The sequence below is a fragment of the Papio anubis genome, chromosome 2 (assembly GCF_008728515.1).
Source record: "Papio anubis isolate 15944 chromosome 2, Panubis1.0, whole genome shotgun sequence".
NCBI classification, from domain to species: Eukaryota; Metazoa; Chordata; class Mammalia; order Primates; family Cercopithecidae; genus Papio; species Papio anubis.
Window position 1 is genome coordinate 76,190,456 of NC_044977.1, and position 7,206 is coordinate 76,197,661.

Here is a 7,206-nt window from a genome sequence, read left to right on the forward strand (position 1 = left end):
GAAGGGAGAAGGGAATGGGGAGTTATTATTTAATGGGTATAGAGTTTCATTTTGGCAAGATGAAAAGAGTTCTGGAGACGGGTTGCAGAACAATGCAGATGAACTTGATACTACTGAACTGTACACTTAAAAGTGGTTAAGGTGGTAAATGTTATATTATGTTTATTTAACCACAATTAAAAATGTCTCCACACATTGCCAATGTCTCCTGAGGGCAAAATTGCCCCTTGTTGAGAACCACTGGTTTCAGTGCATTGCCTTCATAGAACCTTTGTTCCTTGAGGATTCTTGAAACCGATTCCTACCCAGGCCACACACTTAATTTTCAGTTATTAGCAAGAATTGAAACCAGGAGATGACCCAAAAATATTTGTGTTTGCTTTTAAGCAAATAATAAGTGGTCTGTCTGGAGAATTACATCCACGTCTGTGTTCTGGTTAGGGTGGCATTAACGTTGACTGGGAGCCAGGACCAAGGCAGCATGTAAATTCAATTTCCCAGTGTCTCATCCATAACATTAGGGAGTTGCTAGATGCTACAATATCATCTATGCATTCATTCAACAAATATTTATGAAAGACTTCCTCTATGCCAGGAACTGTTCTAGGTGTTTAGAATATAACAACGTGTAAAACAAACAAAAATCTCTACCTTAAAGGAGCTTGCAAACTTTACTTTCAACAAGGCAAGACATCGGGAACAGTTGTCTTACCCACGGTAACTAATCACGAGGTCTTGGGAGTGGCAGACAATAAGAGTTGTTTCATTCTAAGACATTCTAAGAGCTTTTGAACAAAAACTTGAGCTGGAAATGGCAATTGTGCCTGTTCTGCTTACAGACCTCTGTAGAGCATGGCCTGCAGGCAACCATGGTTTTTAACATAGAGCCTCCCTCTTTCTCCTCTTCAGCCAAAATGATTGTAGTCAAGTATAGCACCTAACCAGCAATCCTATAAGCATGATAAACCGGACTAATCAGATTCCCTCTCTCAAGAATATAGGCCAGGCACAGTGGTTCATGTCTATAATCCCAGTACTTTTGGGAGGCTGAGGTGGGAGGATCACTTGAGGCCAGGAGTTCAAGACCAGCCTGGGCAACACAGCAAGACCCCCTCCACCGCCGTCTCTATGGGAAAAAAATGAAAACAAAAACCAGTAGCTGGGCATAGTGGTGCAAATCTTTAGTCCCAGGTGCTAAGGAGGCTGAGGCAGGAAGATCACTTGAGGCTGCAATGACTTATGACTGTGCCACTGCACTCCAGTTTGGGTGACACAGCGAGAGACCTTGTCTCTGATAAGATTAAATAAGATTATAAACTAAGAAATTCTGAGAGAATGAGGCAGCTGACAGTGGCAGTGGAAGCTCAGAGAATGTATGAGGAGGAACCAGAAGGTGGAGTCAGGCCTAGGAGCAACAGGGTAAGAGGAAGGATGAGGAAGCAGAAGCAACAGGTAAGCAAAAGTCTAGGCTGAGAGCAGATCCAAGAGCAAAGACAAGAGACCAGAATGGACCCAGAGGAGCTGGTCTTCAGGACTTCCTCACCTCCAAACAGATCCTAGTTCCTGCCCTGGAGGTACCCTTCTAGGGTTACCATTTGATTTTGGTCCCTCACACACCCCTCTCCATTGTGCTTATGTATTGTGACAACACATACCTATGTAACCTCTTCTTCGGGCTCAAGTGTTCCTTGCAATCCCAATGAAAACATATGAAGGATCCCATATGCACTAAATGCCAGTTGTGCACCTTTTATTTTGGCCCCATGTTCCTGTAACATTTTAAATCTCATCTCAACCACTTGCTAGTTGTTGATCTTGGGAAATGTCCATATCCTCCTTGAGCCTCAGTTCTTAATCTATTAAATGAGATCATAACAGAAGAGTCATTATTGGGTTATTGTATGGATGTCCTGGAACAATACTTGTAAAACTCTTAGTGCTACCTGTCATTATAAGAGCTCAAAACACATTAGCTATTGTTATTACTATCATTAGTATTTCTAGTCTACCCAAAGAGAGAGGCTGGCAAGAACTAGATACCAGTGGTATCCAGTCTAATAATGCTCTTATCTTTTTTTTATTATACATATTAAATAGGATTTAGAGACATTCAAGGAAGGCCTGAATCTTCACTGTGTGTAAAAAATGCCCACTGAACTTACTGAAAACTCCTTATCCTCCTGAAAGACGTTCTGGTTTGGTGGATCTGAGGTAGAGCCCCAGAATCTGCTTTTATAACAAGGCCCTTTATATCTTTATGATCTAGGTGGTTTGAGAATCACAGCTCAAGAAATTCTGTCTTGGCATTTCTCGTTTTCTTCCAAGTCTCTGAAGCAAATAAACAAACGATTGAGTGTTTTTGCTCCACAGCTTAGGCCTGGGTTCTTGTCTCCACCAGGAAGGATTAGGTACACACACACTCGAAGAGTGAGTTAGGCAAGAAGTTTGAGTGATGCAACGGCTGTTGGCAGGGAGGGAGGGGATGCAGCAGTGGTCCCCTGAAGGCAGTGGTCCCCTGAACTCACCTGAAGGCAGGAGAGTTCCCAATATGACTGAGCCATATCTAGTCTAAGAATGCTCTTATCTTTTTTTAACGTAAGCATTAAATAGGATTTAGAGACATTTGAAGAAGGCCTGAATCTTTACTACGTGTAAAAAATGCCCACAGAACTTAATGAAAACTCCTCGTCCTCCTCAAAGAGGTTCTGGTTCAGTGGATCTCAGGTTTTTTATGGGCTCAGAATAAGCAGTGCATCCTGATTGGTTTGCGAGTATGCAAAAAAGGTTAAAGCAAAGACACCACTCAAAGGTGGGCATGATAGTGTAGAAAACCAATTAGGAAAGCGTAGATATATGTAAATAAGTGAAGGGTGGGGATCAATCAGAGGAAAGTGGCCAGGCACAGTGACTCAAGCCTATAATCCCAGCACTTTGGGAGGCGGAGGCAGGCAGATCACCTGAGGTCAGGAGTTTGAGAACAGCCTGGCCAATATGGCAAAACCTCATCTCTACTAAAAATACAAAAATTAGCCAGGTGTGGCGGCACATGCCTGTAATCCCAGCTACTCGGGAGGCTGAGACAAGAGCCTGAGACAACCCGGGAGGCAGAGATTGGAGTGAACCAAGATTGCACCAGTGCACTCCAACCTGGGTGACAGAGCGAGATTCCATCTCAAGAAAAAGAAAAAAAAATCAGAGGAAAATGTGCCAAGTGCAAAGGCACGTTCTCAATCCAGTTCGAGGATTTACCCGGGACTATTTCCGGCCAGGAAGGTGGGGTTTTGCTGGAGACTCACCCCTGTCTGCATAGACATTTGTCTGCCTCCTGCCCCTACCACAAACAAGCAAACAAAAACACATCCGCTAGTCCCTGATGCTTCAAGAGAACCTAACAATCTTACTGGTCTGAATATAGAGACTTGAGCCAGTAGCTTCTAGTCCAATTTTAGAGGAGCTGGAGTGGGTTCACTTTTTTTCAGGAATGGCAGTCATCAAAAAAGGAATGTACTTCAACTGGCTTTAATTTTTATGATAGATGTATACCACTGCTGCACTGAAGAAGAGAGTGAGCTTATTGTAAAACACAATCTAACAATTATGTTTGGATTTGAGAATTGCTACTTGGGCTCAGAGCCAATGGTTTTCACACATCAAAATTAACTGGGTAGATTACGGAAAATTCAGGATCCCTAGCCCCATCCCTAGAGAGTCTGATTCATCAGGGCCCCGGGTCATCACATTTTTCATAAACATTTGGCGATCTAGGGCCACCCCTTTCATCACGGGAAAGCCTTTATTTTCTGTGAGCCCTTGTGTGCTAAGGGCTCAGTCCAGTTTGTGTTACAGAGCTTTGGGGTTGAAGGGTCTGCTTCTCAAATACTCATCTGCCCTATGTGTAAAGTAGATACTGGTTTTACTTTTAGATTAGAACAAGAAACATCAGCCCCTTTGGAAAACCCATCCCAGCCTAAATTCTAAATATAGCTAATTTTGACTGAGACAGACATCCAGTCATGAACCTAAGAAGGAAAGCTCATTAGAAGATGCAATAGATTAATAAAAGCAAACACAGGCTGAAGTTTAGGGGGAAATGGTTAAGCTATTAAATGACACAATTATACCCAGCAGGAGATGAGATGATTTAAGAACTTTCTCAGCAAAATACTAGCACATACTTGTTTCCCCTGCTCGGCTGGCTGATTCTGAAGATAAAACAGGTCATCAGGGCTGATGGACGGCCTTGTGTCCTTAACACCCAAGAAGTTCGCAAACAGATGGATCTAGAAATACTAGAATGTAAACTGAATGACCTAAGGAATTTGGGCCATAAAGGGCAATTTTTTAAGGCTAAGTTCTTTGGATTTTAAGTAATCAAAACTTACTTCGAACTAACTTGGGCCACAAAAAAAAAAAAAAAAAAAAAAGAAAATTTGTTTGAAAGATACTGCATATCTTGCAAGAAGCTAAGGGAAACAGCTTCATGAGGGCCTGGAGCCTGAAATAGAAAAGCCACCAAGGGATCAGAAAGTTTCTACCCTAAATTTTAAGCTCAGCTTCTCTTCCATAGTCTGCTTAATCTTTTTCCTTTGTTATTTTGCTTTTTCAGCTTTGGGAAATTCATGGACATATGTGGTTCTCCACAGCTCCCAAGTTGCCATCTTCTTCATTTAATATTTTAGTCTCAAAAAATACTCTGATTGGCCCAGTTTGGGTCAGGTACTCATTCCTGGTCTGATCAACCAGTGGTGGAACAGGGATGAAGTGCTAGGTGCTAGCATGCTGGCAGAGTGCTAGTTCTTTTTTTTTTGAGACGGAGTGTTTTGCTCTTGTTGCGCAGGCTGGAGTGCAATGGCGCCATCTCGGCTCACCACAACCTCTGCCTCCCGGGTTCAAGCAATTATCCTGCCTCAGGCTCCTGAGTAGTTAGGATTATAGGCATGCGCCATCATGCCCGGCTAATTTTGTATTTTTGGTAGAGATGGGGTTTCTCCATGTTGGTCAGGCTGGTCTCAAACTCCCAATGTGATCTGCCCACCTCAGCCTCCCAAAGTGCTAGGATTACAGGTGTGAGCCACCATGCCTGGCCAGAGTGCTAGTTCTTTTGGATAAATTATCATGTATCACCTTTAGGAACTATCCTAGTAATAACCCAAGAGGAAGAACTGAGATTATCTATTGGCTATATTTCTAAACAGTCGTCTGCACTCTGTTTAGCAAGTTGGTGCTACAGTCACATGAGAAGGTTTCTACAACCCTGCGAGTCCCAGGTTTGGACCAATTGGTCCAGTCTCAGCCAAGCACTGCATTCAAAGAAATACAAATACAACCAGAAAGTATTATAAGTCCATATTCAGCATCTCAAATCTGTCCCGTCTATCAAGGAAACACTAAAGGAGGAGGTAAATTTCTTAATGCATAGCAGACATTTAACAAGTCTCTCTCACCATTGCTGCCCCTGTCACTACCCTGCATGTGAATGCCAGCTTGTCTCTTGAGTTGTCTCTTTCCTATTCTCAACTTCCACCCCCAAACACATTCAGTGCCCAGGTCTTTTCTGTCACACTTGCCAGTCTTCCTTGCCTGCTCTTATTAGGTAAATCAAATTTGCCACTCTGTCCTGTTTTGTTTTCATCTCTACTTCACTCAGTACCCAGACTCCCTCAGGACTGTGTTGCTTCTGACCCTGAATTAGTTCTTTTCTCCCAGGCTACAGGGACCACAGAGGTCTTCTTCCTATTACTTCATGGACTGTATGAATTCCATCCAGCTGGTGACATCATGGCAGGTAAGAGGATAGCTGTGGGAAAGTTGTGTCTGTTGTCATAGTCAAGACCCAAAACCCTCTAGGATCCTTTATGGTAGACAAGGTCACAGGCCTGGCACCTTCTCTGTCTTGTTACCCTCTCAAACAAACCACAACCGCTGGAAAGCATTGCATAATGTGCATACAATGAATAAATGCCATGAATGTCTGGCCAAATCGATCTTTCAGTTTCTCATCATGATCTCTCCCTTGCACCCAGACCTTTGGACGTGCTGTTCCATCCGCTTAAAGTACTCACACTTCTACTTTCCCCTTTCCACCTATTGATCACTTGGTTAACTACTTCTCATTCTTCAGGTCTCAACGTAGATATGCGTCTAGGATGAGAAGTCTGGTCTCAGCAAGTTAGAAATAGGATCTCTGCCTTGGGCTCCCATGGGATTCTGCATATCTGCCAGTAACCTCTTGTAATTCTGAGTTTCCTTTTCCCCCTCGTTAGAACCAGTACTCCATGGGGGTAAGGAGCCCAGCTGTCTTTTCTTCTGGGGCCTAACACATAGTAGATGCTCAAAAAATTTTAAAACAGTGTCAAACGAAAAATTCCTAAAAATTCTGGTTCAGTAAATTAAAAGGAAGAAGAGGTAGTATGGCTTTAACCTTACACACCTTTGAGTGTGAAACACTAAAAAAAAAAAAAAAAAGTTTCAGCCTTCCTTCCAAGGAGAAGTCTTTTTCTCTCTGGATAAGTTGCTGCAAGGCAAAATTTCACTCAAAGTTCCTATTAGTGGTTACGTCTGAGATCAAGTTTGCATTACTGAATTTCCCCCAAATTGGTTTCTTTTCTAATAAACTCCAGTTAGGCAATAGCATTTTCCAATTTCAAAGAGTAATAGTGCCTTTGGATTCCATAATGAAGCTACCAACATTTCAAGTACTATCAACTACAAGTTTAAAAAAAAAAAAAAAAAACGAAGTCAAGAGTTTGTGCCACTGAATTATAATCAGATAATTTATAATATAATGAAAGAACCATCACTAGGAAGTGAAGATTTAAGAATAATCAAATCCATGTGGCTCTGGAAAATGCTACCAAGGAATAAACTTATATTAGCAAATGGAATAAATTATCATATTTCAACATATTTCTTTCATGGGTCTAGGGCTAATTACAGGACTATAGTTTATTGGAGAATGTGCCTGAGCAAGCAAGGACACAATCAAGGCACACTTAGGCAGAAATCTGCAGCTGAATTAGAAATAAATAAGATGCTACGACACTTAATTTAATAAAAGCCCCAATGGCAGAAGAAACACAAAGAAACAAGTTGATGCTTTCTGTCCAGTAACAAAAAGTGAATCTAGAAAAAGCAAATGTTATTCTAACATTTCAGACACAATCCACTAAATATTTATTATAAATAGGAGTCCAGTAGACAAAGGGT